General features: G+C 41.8%; 1 protein-coding gene across 1 annotated transcript in view; it reads right to left on the reverse strand.

The window, feature by feature from the left end:
* ARHGAP5 (Rho GTPase activating protein 5) overlaps nucleotides 1-1197 on the reverse strand; it is a 52823-nt gene extending 51626 nt beyond the window's left edge. Inside the window, exon 1 of the mRNA XM_075030309.1 lies at nucleotides 924-1197. The gene's annotated coding sequence lies outside the window, so the exon portion shown is untranslated. The remainder of the gene's footprint in view (nucleotides 1-923) is intronic.
* Nucleotides 1198-20219: the final 19022 nt, after the last annotated feature.

Below are 20219 nucleotides of genomic sequence, written 5' to 3' on the forward strand. Positions count from 1 at the left end.
ACAAGTATGTCTTCCTTTTATAAGAAAATGACCTTTCTTCTATTTTTAATTAAAACAATGGTTTATACTCCTTATGTCCTACATTTACAACACCATGGCATTATATCTGTATATCTCTGGTGCTTTCCTTGGGTGGAGAGAGTCTAAAGGTTATGCTGGTTGAAGGGATTCAAAACGCTTGAAAGCTGCAACACTGCAACTGGCTACCCTATTTCAAAGCCTTAAAATCCACCTGGTGGAAAAACAGAAATGCACACACATCATTAGGAGAGTGAAGTTTTCTGAAATTTAATATCGAGCAATATTTGAAGGTGAAAGGAAGGAGGAGAGAAATTGACAACTGTTCAAATTCAGTAGAGAAGGAAAAGAACAGAGAAGACGAGAATGAGTAGAAGGGGGCGATGAGGAGGAAAAGAAGTACAGAGAAAGGAGAACAGAACGGGGGGGGGGGGGGGCGAGGCAGTGGGAATGGAAGAAGGGAGAAAGCTAAAGGAGAAGGGGAAAGAAGGGAATGAGGAAGGAAGGAGAGAGGAGCAGGGAAGCTCCCCTTCCTGCCTTCCTCCCTCCCTGGAGAGCCGTGACCAGCTGGCAGCCTCGTACGGCAGGCTCAGACCCTCCCATTGCTCAGGCCTTCATCACCTGTCTGGGACCAAGCACTCCGCTCCCTGCCCTTCCTGCCTCCCCTCCCTCGCGTGGAGGTGCCGAGGGGGCCGAGTGCGGGGGGAGGAGGAGGGGGGGGCCGGCTCCCCTCTCCCCACGCCAGCCCCAGCCCTTTGAACTGGTTACAGCCAGCGGCCGCCGCACCAGCTCGCCGGGCTACAGCCGCCTCCTCCCCCCGCTCCCCTTCCGCCTGCCGGGCCGGCCGCCCCGCTCCGGGCCGCCGGGCCGGGCCAGGTCCCACGGGACCGAATTCCTCCCCTCACCTCGCGCCGTCGGGATCCGGCTCCTCGGCGGCGGCGGGAGCGGCAGCATTCCCGGGACGCTCTCTCCACGCCGGCGCCCCCGGCGGCTTTTCCTCCCCGCGGGGCTCTCTCCGCTCTCCGGCCCGCAGCTCCCGAGCGCTCCCGGCCGCCGCAGCCGCAGCCCCGTCCCACCTCTCCGTTCCCTCCCCGGCGCTCTCGACTCAGTAATGGCGGCCGCCGAGCTTCCCCGGCTCTCGCTTCGCTGACGGAGTCTCTCTCTCCCCCTAACTTTACCTCAGCAGCTTCCCTCCCCTCCCCCCTCCCTCCCGCCGCCGCGGCTCAGCGCGCGCCCGCCCGGCCAGCTGCGCGTGCGCGGGGAAGCGCCTCTTCCTGCTGCCGCTGGATTCCCTGGGAAGCCTGGGAGAGTGCGCGCGGCCGGCCGCCAGCTGCGCGCGCACGCGCGCCGCTCCGCCTCCCCTCCTCTCTCCGGCCCGTGCGGGCACGCGCGCCAGGCGCCTGGCTTGCGCCCCGGTGGCCGCACGGGTAGCGCGAGGAGCCGGGAGGCGGGGGGCCGCGGGTTCTAGTCCCGCCTCGGACAGCGAGGCAGGCCGGGACGCCACCGCGCTCCCGGCGTGAGAGCGGCTCCCGGGGGTGGCCGTCCACACGGCGCGTAGGCCACGATGGGGCTTGTTCCCCAGCGAGGGGACGGGGGGGGAGAGAGGGAGAGGGAGCTGGAGCCCAGCCTGTGCTCTCACCCAGCAGCGGTGCCTCCAAGGGAGGAAAATGGCAGTTGGCCGAGATGGAATTAAAAGGTGCCAAAATGCTGCCTTGGTCAGCCCTCTTCCCGCCCGCTTAGCTCCTGCCGGGCTGCCTGTAACTTTTCACAATTTTTCCCGGGTTTAGCCAGTGTAACACAGTGCTGCTTTCATTTTTTAATCATAAAAAAAGCGAGGACTGGCAGCAGAGCCCCCTCTGTGGCCTACAGACGTAACGTCCGCCTGCAAGGGAGCCGTAGGACGTTTGCGTCGCAGACGATAACCAGCCGCCTTGACAATTCAGGAGTCAGATTCAGCAACCGAATGTAATGCACGATTTTCAGCGTTATCCCCACATGCCACCATTTTGCAGGTGGCTAGTGGGAGGTGAAATCCCTCTCCCACTCTCAGAGGCCGCCTGGGTTGTAACGAAGGCCGGTGAAGCACTCGTGCAGTGGTGGTGTTGCGAAGCGGCCAACACGGGTTTTTCTGCTTCTGCCTTTGGAGCTGGGTTTCCACAGGCAGTGGGAGGTGAGGCTTGGGACACAGCGAAAACTAGTAAGTAGGTGCTCATCTGTTCTATCCGCTGCAGGGGACAGGGCATCCGTGGGCATCATGCACGTACACCTTACTTCTGCGTAGGCAGAAACGCATGTTCTAGGGATCATTCATTACTATGTATACATACAAAGGGACAAATAAATATTTTACTCCAACCTTATTCGTGGCACAGTCCGAGTTTTGAGCATTTTACTTGTAACCATAATATTTCATAACAGTATGGTTTGTTCTGTGCAATTTTACATATTGTGTTTTACATCTGAAAATTAGGAAGTTAAAAGGTTTAAAAATTCAGATCCTTTCTAAAGGCACATTGCCTGTAAACTTGAATTTTTGAGAAAATTCTAACTAGCTAAACCTTTTTGTGTTACATTTGAGCGAACGGCCTTGTGTGGATGCTGCCTTACAGGAGACTATTTCTAGAAATACTCATCTAGGTAGGTCCACACTGAAGAGATATAAAATTATTTGGCATTGTAATCACAGCATCTGCTCAAGAGTTTTTTGCGGTCACATCCTAGTTCTAAAAAAAAAAAAAAAAAAGGAAAGAAAGGCAAGCTCAACAAGCCTAAAATCAGAACTTAATTTTAATTTGAATTGCCTGATTTTTATTTTCTTGGGGTTTTTTTGTTCAAAATACATACCTTGGGGTATTAAAGCCCCATTTCACATTACCAGAATCAAAAACCTTATATACATATGAAGAAAAATCTTTTGAGATTTCTTAGCTTAATAAAATAGAAATTTAAAGGAGTGAGATCTGTATCCTTCTGAAACTGTGTAGATATTAATTACCTTAAGCAGTTAATATTAATGAATTTTCGTAAAGTTCCATCATGTAGAAGACCTTTCATGTAGAAGACCGCTCATGTAGGAATTGATTGTATCACTTACTTTGATCCTGATCTGAGTCAAAAAAACCCTCAGCAAAGTGAGTAGGCTTACATAGGTATAGATGTGAAAAAAGAAGTTTGATGGAGCAGGACATGAGCTTGGGAATAGCAGGAAACCTTTTGCAGCAAGCTCAAACCTGGAGCACGCAAGGACAGCGAAGGAGTGCTTCAGTTAGAAGCAGATGGCAACACCATTAGATACAGGGAGGGTGGAGGTACTCTCTTCACAACGCTGCACAGCGACCAGCCGAAAGGCAACAGGCGCGAGGAGCTTCCTATGATGTTAGTCCCCAGTAGATCCCCAAAGCAGTCCTCGGTGAAAGAAAGAAAGAGATTTCCAGGCAGAATTACATCAGCTAATTCTTATTCCTCTGACCCTAAATATTACCCAAAAAATTAATATAATAGAGGAAGACTGTGAAGTCAGAAATTGATTTTCATACAGATTTCCTCACTTCAGATCACTGCAGTTAGAGAAAACTGATGTGCAGAAACTCCATTTGCTTGTTGCCTTCCAGGAAGTATGCAAAGTTCTGGCAGGCTACAGTAGGCAGCTTGCTATGATTTTGCAGAGCTTATTAAACCCTTTGATTTTGGATGAAGCTACAAAAAGTCAAGAGTTATGGCCAATGAACCAGCAAGCAGGGTTATAAGCAGATTTATGACACAGTGTTTTTCCTAGACTCTATGAAATTTATAAGCTTTGCAGTTTGATGTTAACTATTGGGTAGAGATAGCCCACTTCAGATGCATATTAAGAAGACATGCAAGGTTTATAAAGTTTCAAAGGGAAAGTGGTGAGAAAATTGCAAATCCATGAGAAAACAGTAGATGTACAGATAGTTTTATGCCCTTATAAGAGCATAATAATTAGAGCTATAGGGCTACTTAAAGATTTCATGTCACTAATGAAGCAATACGATAAATGGCAACAACTCAATCAAAGTATTTTTTAATATAAAATTTTACTTAAATAGTTCAGAAATATTTGTGAATCTTTGTCAGAAGAAATCTTTCAAAAAATCTTTTCCATGACTGAGAAGAATACAGGGAGCATTATAACTTAGAGAAGGCATAAAAATAAAATATAATAATGAAATCCGATTAATAATTTAGCTAGGTTAGTGTTTTGTTAATTATACAGAAAGACATTTCAGAGAAATGTTTTAGTAAACCTTGAGAAACTCAGAAGAAAGTCATTAATGATGTGCAGCATTTGTTATTTATAAGAACTATTGTTATTTGAGCCTAGCAGATTTCCCCTTAGAAACACCTTCATACTGCAAGGGCTGATTATAAACATAAATAAAGTAAGCATCTTCTAGGTATCTGGAAGTGTATGCAAGGTGAGCAAAGAATGGGTAGTTTGCTTGTCTTTCCTTTCGGACAGCAGGGCTTTAGGGATGGAAAACAACAGCAGCATCAACAATCCACCATTTCCCAGCCTCTTTCTGTCTCATTAAGCAGGGCCAAACAAGAGAAAAGTTTGTATCTCACTTTCCCCATGCTTCTGGAATTGGGGGATTTCAAACCACAAACCAGAGCAGCAATGCACACACTTCTCATGGGTACAGCATTTTCTTAATTGCCTTCACTCTTCCATCATTGCTTTCTTTACACCACTTGGAAATGCAAAGCAAGCAATCTTACCAGTGTGCTGAACCAAAAATCAATGCACTGTTTTTGGTAGTAGAACATGGAACCTGCACATATTATTCTACCTCAAGGTGCTTTTCAGACCTCTTCCCCAACATCCCTCATTAAACAGCAGAACTGCCAGGTCTGTCTCACTTTGAGGAAAAGGCACTGTTTTGCATAAAGTTTAAGAATCAATGTTACAGCACCTTCTCTGTGAGAAAATCTTCACACGCTTTGAAATTGTTCTACTATTTCTGCTCATGTTAATTTATTGCGCTGTGTGTAAAAACATTTGTATACAGGAAGAGAGGGCAAAACAGAAGCGTACTTACACTGTCATCTCAAATTATTGAGGAAAACCTGCTCAGTTTCTAATAGGAATCATTTAGATAAATGCATTCACTTACTAAGAGACCTGCATCACTGCATAATTTGGTGGTGTTAAGGGGAAAGCTCACCAGCATTATTGGTTTCCTGATCATCAGTACACCTGACAAAACAAATAGCAGGTAGAATATTTATCTTTCTTTATCTTACCTTTCTTTATCTTTCTTCTAATGCCCACCCTTGTTCTTGTTTGGGGGTTTGGGTTTTTAGGGTTGTGGTTTTTTTAAACTAATCTTTTATTCATTTTTAAATTTAATACTACATTGATCACCATTTTTTATTCATTTGGATGATCTACCATTTCAAAGGGAATATCAGGAGCATGATCAGTGATTGCACTGAACCTGGCTTATGCAAAATCAAGCGTTTTTTCCCTGCAATACTCTTTCTCTTAAGGATTCTTCACATAAATACAAAAGGCTATTAATAAACAATCAATTAGCTATGGATCACTGTCTGGGTTTCTAGAAGTCAATTATTTTTGCAATAAATTATGGAAGATTTTTTCCCCTTAAATTTTTATTGACTTTTTGTGCAGCAGAATGCTATTCTATCTATTGAAAACTGAAATGTAAATAAATATTTGAATATGTCAATGCATTGCTTTATACAAGTTGGCTATACGCAACACTGTTTCCTAAAATCATAATTTCATTTAATGATTTCTCTGTCAAGAATATTATTATGTATACTCACAAGATTATGTATTTTTTTTCTCATTCCGTGGCTTCACTATGGTTTGGTTAAGTGTGAGTGACAGAACCATCATTCTTTCCACATCTCTAAGAAAATGAGGTAGCATCCAAAGGTGGGGGTTTTTGTTTATTTTTTTTTTTCTCCCCACAAAATCCATTATTTTAGATGATATTACCTAATAGTAGGCAGCGTGTAGGCAAACCATAGGCAAGGGAACTGAGTATGGTCAGTATCTCTACTACTACTTAACAGGTTTTTTTATCTTCCTATAGATGCCAACACATCACATTCTTGTCATCCTGATCACGCCTGTGGACCAGCACGGTGCTACATAACCATATTTCTATGTACTACCGGAAAAATATTCACTTGATAGGGGTAAAAACAAAAGCAGTTTTGAAGGAGACTTTGAGCAGAGCACTCTGTACAAGAAAGTTCTTTTTCCTGTCCCACTTTACTCCTGAGCAAGGCACAAAAAATTCCTCTCATGAAAGAGCAGTAAACTGAAATCTCTCATACATAAGAAGTTGTCCCGTGATTTAAGTTGGATCAAAACATCCATATCACACTCCAATACAGGAGTGACAGCTACCAGATTCACATAATCCGCTCTTTCTGCCATGACTCCCTGCCTTTTTCTAAGCCACACTACGTTCCACTCGGCCAATATGGAGCCCATGACTCCTAGAGACTGGAAATCCCAGAGTGCAGAAAGATCCAACAGAGCGTGGGAGAGAGACAGTGTGCAAAGACATGGAATCCAGTTCTGCTTCTAAAAATTAACTGGAAGAGAAAATTAGCCAGACACCTTATGTATTTTAGTTTAGAAAAGAAAGAAAAAAATCCTTTTGGTATAAGTTTAGCACTTACATATATACTAATGAAACCTAAACACTGAGGAGAGAGCTATTGCCTAGCTCAACATGGAGAAGGAAATAGCTGATTGTTTCAGTTTGGTATCTTACTTATAATGAGCCAGTTTTAACTCCTGCTCCAACCACTGGCTGCTCTAGCCCAGCCTCACAGAAGCCGTGGCTTCAGCAGAGCACTGGGCCACCCGCAGCACCCTGCACCCTTTGCTGGAGGCTTGCAGCAGGCGTGCCGGCAGCATCCTCTCCAGCCGACAGAGGCTACTGCTGTAACCCACGCAGGTCTGGATACCGGTTCCTATGGACTTACGGATGATACCTCATTTCAGTACAGGTGTCAGTCTGATGAAGGGAGAGGAGGATAGATTTTTATGAACAACACTTCTTCTGTTGCTTGCTTGCTTGTTGAAATCAGTGAGTGAAGCATTGGGACCTGCTCAGAAGAGATTACACTTATCACAGGTGAACAAGAAGAGGGCTGTGAGGAGAAGATACCAGAAAAGACTCCTGGGGACAAGGTCATAAAGGAGGCTTGCTTTGCTATCACCATGTCTCCCTGTGTGCTTTCAGACAACCAAGGCTTTTCTGTTTAGAGGCATATTGGTTGTAGGAGTAAGGAGAGAAGAGAGAGTTGGGAGTAAGAAGGTTTTCTTGATTGTTTTCTGCTAAGTAATTAGTATCGATAGGTTTTTGTTTCAGATGCCTCAGGGATAATAGAGCTTTAGGAAATGGGTGGATTTCAGTAGACTGTTTGCTTTACAGCTATAATTGAGAATTTCTTTTTCTAAAAGGGGGAAAAAAAGGTGCTAAATGTGCCTCTGGAGAGGTGATGGAAAATATTATGACACTAGTCAAGATGATTGCAAACACGGTAAGGCTGAAATGTGTTCAGCTGACCTAACTAAGCATGAATAATACATCACTTCATTTGACTACAATATTACTGGTCAAATTCCAAACATATCAAGGTGATTTCAATAACCAAGTTGTTGTAGTATCAGATACTAACAGTTTAGATGTTACAAGAAATATATGCTAAAATATTACGTTTCTAAAGAAACAGTACTAAGCATTGTGTTTCAAAGCAGTCTTCCTTATAGGGCAAGCACCTTTCCTTCTCTAATAAAGAGTTGTCAGAGGCTGCACTGTTTTAATATCACAAGAAGAGCAGTTGCCTCCAAATTGCAAACATCTGAGGAGATTTAAGGGCAACAAATTCTATGGGAAGGAGCAGGGGCGATGTTCATTTTACCAACACATTACAATTAGAAAGTGATCACGTGATTGATTATATTGACTTCTGATATTGAAATTATCCTTGTAAAGATATTTTACTTATTAAGACATTGTCTTGAATAGCAAATCTAATAGAAATAAAGAAATGTTCACCAACTACCAAGAAGTTCATTGTAGGTTGCAATGCTTTCAAGCCAAATTACAATTATAGAGCTGTACCTCCCTGTGTCCTCCCTCCCCAGACGTAAACAGAGAGCTAGGAAAGAAGTATGCTGGAAAGGATTACCAGATCTTGTCTTAAAAAGTTGGAGAGGCTGAACAGGCTTTTGTTTTGTATATGTATCAGAATCCTGGGCAAAGGCAAACAATCACAGCTACGAAATACCTCCTCTGGAAATATACTTATTGTGCATATGTGTTCTGTTTTTTTAACCACAAGTGTATGTGGCTCTTTTTTTCAGTGTGAAGAAACCCAGAACAGACATTATTTTCCTAATAGGTGCTAACTGCCTTCAATAGATACGCAGTTCTGTTCTTTTGCCCAGTGGTATGAATCCAGTATGTAGTAAGATGAGACTACATTAGGAGAATTCAGGCCATTTGAACTCATAGTAAGTTAACAAAAAGTTAAGAACATTTACTCCTAAAACCTGGATTCTGAGCTGCGACTCTGAAATAGGTTCTGTATGCCTATGCCAAATACTTTACATCTAAATCACACATTAAAACACATATGCATGAAAACAGTCAGTTGAGCAAACATGTCTTAAAAGGTGTTGCCAAATAAAAGCCCAAGTTATTATGAACCTACAATAAACAGGAAAAAGATCTTTTGTTGTCATTGTAAAATGAGTTAATGGATTTGTATGAACACATTTAAATGCAAATCTAAATTTATTAATGTAATAGGATTTGTTGACATTATGTGGTACACCTCTCTTTTTTAAGGTAATTTCTGCCATGAAGTATAACAGCCCAAATTTGGAAGAAAAAAAAGCAAAACCTTGGCATCTTTAAATCCTCGGTGTGAAGAATGTGTTTTGGAGTCCTGAACAACAGCAAACAAATACAACTCTGGAGTACAACCCCTAGAAACCTATTGTTCCTGCACGTGTTCTATTTTTTCACCAAAAGTGTATGTGGCTCTTTAGCCTGTGTGAAGAATGCAGAACAGCCATGTTTTCATAATAGATGGTAATTGCCTTGAACAGATATGAATTCTCTCCTTTTGCCCAGTAGTATGAATTCAGGCTAACAGGCCTATTCTTCGCATTCTCTATATATAGACTTTACAGACTGCAGTCAAGAGAACTACTCTACTGAGTAGGAAAAACTTACATGCATATACATTTATGGGAACTGTCCCAATAAAGAACAGCATAGATATTTTTCTCATTTGGTGTCTGAAAGTCATTCTTTGCCAATTTTTTCAAGTGTGGTTTTTTCTTGGTTAGTTGGTTTTCTTAGTTCCCATTGTTTATTCCTCAGTAATTTTTACACTGTCCTTTCCAATTGCATGATTTTTTTATTATTTTTTTTTTATATTGGTACAGCTGAGAAAAGTCATAGGGTAAAATTTTGACCTGGTTGGTATGAATGGCAAAACTTCCATTGACTGTCCAAAAGCCACAATTTACCTGACTGGGTGTTGCAGAAACAAGTAATGACATAGATATGCTGTGCTGACAAAAGGAAGTTTAAAAAGAGCCAGAGGAGAGGTTCCTTTCAGGTGGTTCTTTCATATTTAAAATCTTAAAATACTTTCCTCTTATAAAAATGATGTTTACCTAGTTAATATGACAATCAGTGCTTCCACTGTGATCTTTTTTCCTACATTCCTGCCTTTCCAGTTACATACGCATGCGCGCACGCTCTCACGAGTACCATGTCAAATGGTACAGCAACTGGCTGAAAGGCTCTGCTAAGAAGGTTTTGTTACTAAACAGCTGCTCTCCTCCTTGAGCATTATTCATGAGCCTGCCAACTTCTTCCTCTTCTGACAGTGAATCTGTTGTGCACATGAAAGAGGTGTGGCACTCCTCTCTATCTTTGAACACATGAATAAGAGAAAATATGGTGTTTATTAAACAGTAGCTATCATTATTACCATTTTGTTATCTTATAATCTAATCCTTTTTTACAAAGTTTCATTTTAATAAGACTGAAAAGAAAACAGAAAATAATCTTGTTAAGCGCTAGATGTATTTGTGAACTATAAAGCTTATTACATCAAACAACTAATACGGCACCAAATTACTTTTGCAATTAGGGGAATTTTTCTTTTTAGTAAAACAGAAAATTGCAGTCATTCTGGGTATTTTGAGGTAAATCAAGCATTTGAGTTGTATTCATAACTTACATATAGTTTCACCTATGTAAATCATTTTAATTAGAGAAGCTACAATGATGCTATCTTGTAAAAAAGCAAAAGATTTTAAAAAAAAAATCAGTCCCTCTTCAACATTCATGTGTCTGAAATATTGGACACTATAGCTATAATCAAAAATAAGCACATTCCTCAGATTCCTGCTCACAAAAGTCATCTCTGCCCCTAGGAAGCAACTTGGACTTCTGTTGAGCCTGGCAAACAAGTGAGATTTTTTAACAAAAAGAATAAAATTACACAGGAAGTGGTTTCCATCATCCAAAAAAAAAAAAATATTATTTACTCATAAAAATATATGGAAGGAAATTCAAAACTGCTAAATGTAATTTAATACAGTCCAGAAGTGAAGTAATTAATAATTTATAGAAATGTCTGTATTTCGAGACACATTTATCATACAGATTGCGTTCGGAAAGCTGACTAGTTGATTTTGCTCTTTGCTTTAAAAAAGAACATTTATTTTCACTTTTCTAAAAGTGTCATTTTAGCTTTGTCTGAAAAATAAAAGTAATGGTTCATTTCTGTTTCCAGTTAAATACATTATCTGGAGTACTCAAAGAGTTGATGGGATAGCTAATGGTTTCCTTGTTTCAGAGGCTTGCCAGCTGCAGGGCAGGTCATTTTTGCTGAGAAACACCCCACACGAATCCATCCGTGTCCTTAGCCTTCACTGGGTTCAACTAAGTCTCCTGTTTAGTCAGTGGGATGTTTGCCAGTAACTCCGCTAGGATCCAAATTTCTCCCATCATGCATGTATACGATTCATTAACATAATAAGATGCAAGCAGCGAGTGGCAAATAATCCCCAGCAGAGCTGAGCCAAACCTATGTCAAGAATACAGATATAGGAAGAACTCTTGCCCAGATACTTACATGGTTTCCCCACCTTACACTGGGATACGCAACCCATTGTGGCCAAACAATGAAAAGAATCAGCCCTTCTGTCAGCTGTCGAAAAACCCTTCCTCCCTCAGGAGAGGTAACCAGAGTCCCTGGCATTTGCCACACCTTTGTATGTCACATCAATTGCTGACATCTGCCTCAGGCTTTTAAAATTTCTTTCAAGAGCACTCTGCAGGAGTTATAGTTGCTGGTCACAGTAGAGAAACATGTATTAGTTTTGCAGCTAAATTGCTGTGTGGAATCAACAAATTGCTTAGGGCCAGATTTTAAAAATACCAATGCATATATCAAACAGGACACAAACATATCCAGAAAAACCCTATCCACCTACCATCGGACCACCCTGTCTTGTATTGCCCAGTGCATTCCCTTAGGAGTAAGGAATCCTGGTCTCCGGTTCCAGTGCTGTAAACTATTTCAGTTCTTTTAGTTTTTTCTAGTGATTGTCTAACATAGGACAGATGGGAAGACCAGCGTCTAGCCTGGTTTTGGATCCCATTCTTAGCACCAGATGCCTTAAATTTACAAGTTGTGGCATGTAATTTATAGGTGCTTTTGCTTTTTTACTGTAACTAATCCTTCATTTTTACAGCTCAGATTTTCAGCACAGATCCACAAACAAATTGCAATATCATCTTTCAGGTTATTGTTAGGCTTCATTAATTTCAGATCTGTAAAAAGCCTAGAAACCATCAGAAAAATGCAGAGTAGTACTCTCTCTATCATTATTTTTCTTTAAGATAACAGGTCTGAACATCCCTGTATGTGTTAACTTCCTACACGTTGGTAATTCTTTTGAGCCAAGTTTGACATGTGAAGTTTGTAAAGTTAAGCATATATTTCCGTGACTACAGGGTCACAGCTTCTCCCTGTGTAACAGATAAGAGGAAATGACATTAAAAGAAATAACATCCATCATTATTTTTTGATGCTTTTATTTTTCTGGCATGCACTTAAGTTCCAGTTAGGCACTTAATGGCTAGATAGGTAGATAAAGTGGCTTTACTGAGATATGCCAGATGTAGCAGAATGATAGTTTCCATTTGTACATTAAGTCTATAGTAAACAATGCATAGAGACCCCTAAAATACAAAAAGTTGTACTTTCTGGTTCCATTTTCTAAAAAGGAAGATGTTCTTATAGTTGAAATTAGAATACTCTGAAAACAGGTTGCTCTACTGCAGTTCTCATAAATCTTAGAAAAATCTTGTGCTTAATATAATATTTATACTTCTGAGTAAATCAGTAAGAAAATCACTACCAATTGTTTTCATTTCCAAAGTTACAAGATTCAACAGTAACTTGAGAAGTTAAGTCAGTGATATTCTAGTTTATCTATCATTTAAATGAATGTAAGCTGTCAAATGATTGCTATATGTTCTCCTGTGTCAGGTAAGGTTTCTTCCTGGTTCTTGGTAGTTTTCAAAAATACCATAGTCATCTTCTTTATTCTTCTTTTAAAAGTGCATTTTTAATAAATCTTCCAGAAGTACATAAATCTGTGGGGTTTTTTGAAGCATGTTGATCTTAGGGCATTTCAATAACGTATATACTGTTCTTATTGAGCGTTTTCACTCCACTTCCTCTCATTCAGATTCCTTGACTGTTTGTAGTACGGAGTGCTACCTTGATATGGATGCTCAATTTTCACTTTATTTCTTTGAAACATAAGCTCTTTAACTCTCTTCCCTGTTTTCTAATTAAAGTCCTCCAGTACGTACTTCCTGAAGCTGAAGAATTAGGTCCAGGCCTGGCTTTAAAAGGGCTAAACCCAGATCTGGACACAGCCTGCCTGGCAAGTACTACAAAAACTCACTGGCATTTTCTCAGTGCTCAAAATGGTGTGTAATTCTGATGAGTAAGCCATTCTGATATGTGGCACAAGTAACATTGAAAATTACTCAGAGATAGGGCAAAGCGTTCATTTATAGGAATATTTCCTATCGCAGAAATTGTAATCACGGGGATTTTGAAGTGAGGTAGTTCAGCTGTTCAAAATCTCTTGCTTCTCCCTACAATTAAGATTTTTAAGTGAGTTGATGTCACTTTCAATATACTTTGAAAATAGTAAGGTTTTTTATGTGGTACACTTTGAAAATAAATTGATGGACCAGGTAGCAGAAATACAATCCTGAAGAACTACTTGAGTCTAAAGATTTCCTCAGTCCCTCCACATACCTTGACGATCCTGTGACTGCTTGCTGGTCTTGCCCTTTAATATGTTGGCAGAGTCAGCAGAAAGTGCAGAAGTGGCACTAGGGAAAGTCAGCACAAAGTGATGTAATGTGAAGGAACCTGCTTTTGCTGTAAATTAAACCCCCATTTTCCTGAAAATGAAAACAGTGGTTTCACTGGTCATAACATAGACCAAAAGCCTCTGATTGTCAAATACAGGCTTTAGGACCAGGATTATTAACAAATTCCTAGAGAGATCCATGTATGACAGAAGAGAATGACTTAATGCTACATGTTAAGTATTTTAACAGTACCAGCAGCCAGCAGCTTGCAACTGACCGCATGAGACCATTGCTATCATAACATTTAGCCAATTCTGGCAAAATTCTCATTTTAAAAGATCAGACAATACTGTGGATGAGTAAAGTAAAGCTATGTTCCAAAGTTTTCCAAACAAATTTTAAAGAATTTTTCCACAAGTATTTCTTTTAAAATGCTAATAAAATCAGGTTTCTAGTGGGATTGCTTAAGACCTTCAAGGATCTATGCTGAACAAAGAAAACCTACTTTTTTAAAGAATTAACATGTCAGAACAGGAATTTCTATTCTTGTTTTTTAATCACTTTCAAAAATTATACAAGCCTGTAAAACTACATTCTGATACTGTCACCTCTAGCAGTTTTTACCCAGTATTTGACATTGACATAGTTTTTACAACTTTATTTTCAAAAATAGAAATAGTGAAAGTCTCAAAAAAGAAAAAAAAAACTGGCTCAAGCATAACCTGCTGAAGACAGCAGCACAGAAGTACACTAACAGAAAAGAGCAAACACGTAACTAAAACCTTATTTGAACTCTAAATAGGACAACGTGCTTTTATATGTCAAAAAAGTGGTTAGCCCAGGAATTTGCTATCTCGTCCTGATAATCAGCAAGGTAAATAGTAAGAAACGTTTTCTACTGTCTCCAGATTCCTAGAAGAATGTGCATATTCATTTTGTGTGAGGACTTTTCAGCCATGATGTAGAAATGTGACCTTTTTTGCTCCTACGTATGGTTTTTACCAAGATCTCTTAAAACCTGCCAGCAGTACAAAATGCTCAGTAGGTGCTTTTGAGAGGACTTCACCTGGGATGCAGGCAACTGTGTATTTTCAAGTTGAAACTATTTTTTCTTGCAGCTCCAGTACCCTGGCAGCAGGGCTCTGTCCATGACCTACTGTCACAGCAGTATTTGTCAGGTTGAATTCTTCAGTCTACTAAGCCTGGATTAAAGGGGATCTGGAGATGTACGAATGACTAGGCTAAGGAGACTCCCTGGCCTTGTTCCAGGCACCCTCTGGAAGGCAGCAACCAATGGCTTCCCCTTCTTCCAGAAGCTACCTGACGCCAAAGCACGCCCCAACACAAGCTAGAATTCTTCTGTAAAAACAGAGAAACTACAGATCTTGCAACCAGCCACAGATCGTGGACTGAACAACACTCCTGGCTTACTCTTCCATCCCCAAACTAATCTTGTAAGTCCCTGTGGCAGGGGCAGCAAGGAGGGACATGAAGCTGCCTTTGGGGCATCTCAGGATTCCTTCATGCCAAAGGTACCCTTAATAGCACATTTAGAAATACATTGGAGTTACTTTTTGCCATTTTAACATGCACTAAGGATCTCTCAGGAAGATGTGGAGATTGCATCCAAAAGGTCAACAGACTTAAACCATTCTTTTTTTAGTCGGTACTTGCTCACCTGGAAAGAGGTGACTCAGAAAAAGGATCAAGGTTCATGGCAGATAACATCTGAATACAAGTTCCAGTGCAATGGTTTAAGGTAATCTTTGTACAGGCGGGGGATTACCCTCAGTTATCCGCTCTAGCTAGCCCTGCTTTGAGCCGGACATTGTTCCAGACAAGGTCTGGAGATCCCCTCCGAACTACATGATTCTCCAATTTTATGACTATCAATCAGTATAACAACATTGCTAGTACTTCTGAATTCATGTTTGGTAATGAAAGTACTAGAAAATCTATATACCCTTTCAGAATTTGCATTTTAAATCAGAAAGACTTTAGAAAAGAGTTGCAAGCTTGGGCTGAAGTTTGGAAAGCCTGTCGTACACTGTACTTTTTACTTCTCCAGTGTACATCAGAAACAGAATAAGAGCTGACTTATTTATGCTGTCTATGTATTTGCACTGCAAAAGATTTGAATAGCAAAGGACTCCTTAGTCTAGTAGTCAAGAAGATAATGATTATAGGTTGCTGACTTTTTTATTTCAGTAATCAATTCATTTTATGTGAAGTAGTATTTCAGAAGAACCAAGAAAATTACAAATTTCAGTACAAGGTGGCAAATGTATCTGAAAAGAAAGAAAGAAGATCAATAGGTATGTGAAGAATTTCTAAGATATAAGAATATTTCATTTCAACATTTGCTAAATGTCTTTCAGAATTGTTTTAATTTTTTCATTAAGACATTTTTAAAATGAAGGTTTAAGCCTTTTCTGTAGCACTTCTAATGAGAAATTGAAAAATATTTTAAAAGAAAAAAGCTTAAAAGAGTTTATTTAACCATTTGAAGAAATAAATTAATTTTCTTTATAGAAAAGATATTATGAATTAACCCAAAATATTCTTACATTTTTTGTCTCTTTGAAAATAAAAGCCAATCTATATTTTCCCAACATGAGCTTCCACCCACATTTTATGCAGCCTTACTGGCTCATTCATGGGGTTCTGGATGGATTATTATCCTATATCTATTGAAAGAAAAACTCCACTGCTTGCCCAGCTTAAGTAAGAGATACAGTGGATGAAAATGATCAAATGAGATAATTGGGAAGAGAAACAAGGTGCAGATATTTAAATATAACAATAATTAATCTTTAGAGTAGCTTACCAAAGCATGTGGAGTTTTCTATGCAAACAAGATTTTATTGTTCTTTAAAATATGCTCTAATTCAGTTAAAGTTATGGTCTGTGCTATGAAGGAGCTGAGACCAAATGATACTGTTCTCTGGTCTTAAAAAATCAATGAATCTGGCCAATAAAATTCAGCATCAAAGGATCCTCTGCAATCAGCCACAAGTGCTGAATCACTTGTTGTAAGAGACTAGAGCAAATGCTTCTCTGTTGATTTTTACATCCACCCTGTCAGAATCAAATCTCAAGCTTTCATTTCCAGAAAAGAATGAAAATGGAACACAGTGGAGATAAGGAATCACCTAGAAAAATAAAAAGGTTCATTTTGTGACTAAGCATTAAATTAGTAGCAATAAATATTTACAATAGACTAGTTCTGCAAAGACTTGACGCTCCATCCCAGCCGGAGACTTTGGTTCATAGGAGAGTTATGGAATTTCACACTCTACCTTCATTTATTCATGCAAAAATGACTAACATTGCCATTGCACCACAGGACTTCACTGTATTTTACTGCAGATATTTATATTCATTTAGCTCTGTTCATGATTGTGGCAGTGTAATGTATACTCTTGAATATATTAATCACAGCTATAATGGGACATAAAGGAAACTGAATATGTTCCTGTAATGATATATTGGAAGTTTAATTTCAATTTAATATGCTCTAAAATCAGACAAATTATAGATACAAAGCATTTAATTAAACTGATTACTCTGGCTGTGCCCATTCTATCTCTGTTAACAGCACACAGATGCATATGTCATTTGCCAGACCCAGTCCGGTGCCCTGGCCTCGGCAAAGCCCATCAGGATGTCCGTCCCGTGCTTTGCGAGGAGCCCCACGAACTATCCCACAGGTCTGCCATCTACAACCAGGTGCTTTTGTACTATGGAAAGTTCAGTAAACTCCCCTGCCTCGGCTATCTCCTGGGATCACCCCGGCGTGCTCTAAATAATCCAGATCTCATTTTTTGCTGTCTTTCAGGCTCCACCCGGAAGCCGAGGGGCAGCCAGCCCACTTTAGGGCCACCCTCCATCACCGCCAGATGGGTAGGCAAACTGGGGGGGATCTAGCGTGCCTCACCTGACCGTATCCATGCACCAGAGAAGAGCAGGCCTGCCTCTGATTTTAGACCAGGCTTCAAGTGTAGTCCAAAGCAGTCTCACTTTCGTAGAGTGCCAGGCAGGGACAAGAGAAGATAGCACCAACCACACAGCGCTCCAGGCCCGCCATGGCCAGAGTCTTTGCTAGCTATTGCAGTGCCTGGACAAGGATGAAGCATATGTGTGCACAATGCAAATTTAGTGTTAAACATTCCTCTCTGCAGAAAAATTGGGGAACCTACTTTCACATTTTACCACTTTAAATATACACCTACAGCCAAGTTAACAAGCCCATATAGGATGCCCGCCAAGGGTGCTTCCACGTTTCCTCACTCTGAAGCGGCCCAGGTGCCATGACCAGTTATACTGACCAAGTTCACCTTCTCCTGTCCAGGTATTCTGCTCTTTTTCAGCGCACGCGGGGTGGCACTCCCTTCCTGACGGCGGAGAGAGACATTCGTGATGTCGAGTTACCTACCTGCCCCGCAGACAGTACAATCCTTGGGCTCTGGATCATATGGCCCTAACTAGTCTGTCAGGGTCCACACAGGGAGTTACCAACAACACCCCTTTCCCAAACTTCCTTATTCTCAGAGGATACACATTTGTGAGCCGTACTAATGGAGTTCTTCACCCAGGACCTGGCGGCATGGGCAGCTAGGAGACAAGTGGGTGACATGGCCCTTATCCAAACCTGGCACATAACCCTGCTGTCGTCCCTTTGCCTGAGATCACTTCCACAGGAAGAAAGCAGCAGGCGCCAACCTGTTCTGCCGTCCCGGTGGGTGGCCAGGAGGCATCTTTCTCCTTCATAGGGTTATTTGATGTTGTGCAGAGCCATACTCTGTTTTACTAGTGAGCTAGCAATGAGGAGGTAAAGCAACCCGAATGTGACCAGAACCATGCGTAGACAATCCCCAGGGGAAGGATGCTAACTTGTGCCTCAACAAGCCCATGACTCAAGCCAAGGGCAGAAGAAGGGGGAGGCGCCGGAGAGGATGTCTAGCTGGGGTGGGGAGCGCCTGGTCACGACCAGGTCATGCCATGTAGTCATAACAGCGTCCTGCCAGGTAATTGTTTACCCATCTGAATGGTGTGTTTGCCTTCAGCAGTTGCACGGAACAACTTGGACATGCTGCCATGGCAGCTAATCCAGGCTGGCGTAGAAGGGGGAAGGAGGGTTGTGTGCGCAAGTCACCTGCAGGTGCCTGGGAAGGTCTATGCCCTTCTGGAAAGAAACGCCTTCTAGCACTGCAGTCAGCCACAGCAGTAACCTGGCCGTGGCACAGCTTGCTGCCAGGTGGAGTTGCCAGCCAACCTGCTACAGCTACCACCGCTTCTCCCCAGCGCAGGGAACGGCTCCGTCCACGAGCAGTCCAGAATTCCCCTTTGCCCAGGAGGAAGGGAGAGCAGATGGGTAGGGAAGGGGTAAGTTGTTTCTGAAAGGCTCCCTTTCTCCTTGAGAGTGCTATGTCCTGCCTTTGCTGTTGTCTTTGTCTGGCTAGAACTTGCCCATCATTATCAGATGACCCAAATCTAAGCAGAGCAGTCTACCATCACCTACACAACACTTGCTCCCCACTCCCAAAACATTAAACGCACTCACCACAACTCAGCTCCTCTCCAGATGTTTAGCTGGACCACATGTCCTGGTTTCAGGTCCTTACGAAGGGGAAAGGAGGAGAAAGCAGCTACAGGCAGGTGTCCTGGATTCTGGAGACTTGTCTCCCTGCAAAAGTTAGTGTCACAGATGTGGATACTTCTTTGAACTTAAAGCGTAACTCTTCATTGCTTTGTGAACAGCCAGCCTAGGGCAGCTCTGCCACGCTCAGAATACAGTCCTGTCAGGCAGCCTCCTTGCCAGAGCAGATGAATCCTCATCTCTGTACTGATGAGTGTCTGAATCTCTTCTGAGCTCAGGTTGCTCCTTGGTGTTTTGCTGCTTCTGTGGTGCCAAGAAGGTGGGACCGACTGGCTTTTTACAATGGGTGCCTGAGGGTGGTGAATGTGTGCAGGGTGTGAGGGCATGGTGGGATTTGAGGAGCTATCAAGACTTGGCAGACTTGCAAGTGAGCTGCACCCACTGTAACGTTGCCCTGTTTGTAGGAAGCGCTGGGATGCAACCGTGTGTGATGTGAAACACCTCCACCTGCACAGCCTGCCTTAGAAGGGGGAGCCCGGGGTGCGCTCCAGCACGCCTCGGCACCTAGGCAGGGAAGACTGTGGGTGGTGTAGGTCTCCCAAACAAAATCCACAATGCTCCCGTTTGGCAGGACAAATGAACTCTGAAAAAAATGTTGCTGCTAAAAACGTGGCACGCCATCGTTGTAAAAAATAAGTCTGACCACACACTTCAGGTCAGCCTTGTCTGTCTGTCGCCATGTGCCTGCTGAGACCTGTTCAAACCACGCTTTAGGTTCTGGCTGTGAGCTGGGAAGTAGGAAGGGAGCAGGCCTGACACTGAGAAAGGACACCTTATTCTCCTTTTCACCTCTCGTTCCTCACCATGCGAATCATCTGTATTTGCCAGAAAGAACTGACAAAGGGAATGAAATGTTAGGATGAAGTGAAATAATACAGGAACTTACAGCAGAATGCCGCTCAATCACAGCCGGAGCTAGAGAGACCTTCAGAATAAGCGTACTGTGAAGACAGCCATGCTAATTCCTTGTTTATATGATAGGCAGAGCTGTACCAGAGCTCCAGATGAAAACAAACTTCTAGGCTATGCTGATGTTATATACACAAGCTATCAAAAAAACATAACACCAAGAAAAGCATGATATTATGTGAAACCAA

The sequence above is a fragment of the Buteo buteo genome, chromosome 6, assembly GCF_964188355.1.
Source record: "Buteo buteo chromosome 6, bButBut1.hap1.1, whole genome shotgun sequence".
Taxonomy (NCBI): domain Eukaryota; kingdom Metazoa; phylum Chordata; class Aves; order Accipitriformes; family Accipitridae; genus Buteo; species Buteo buteo.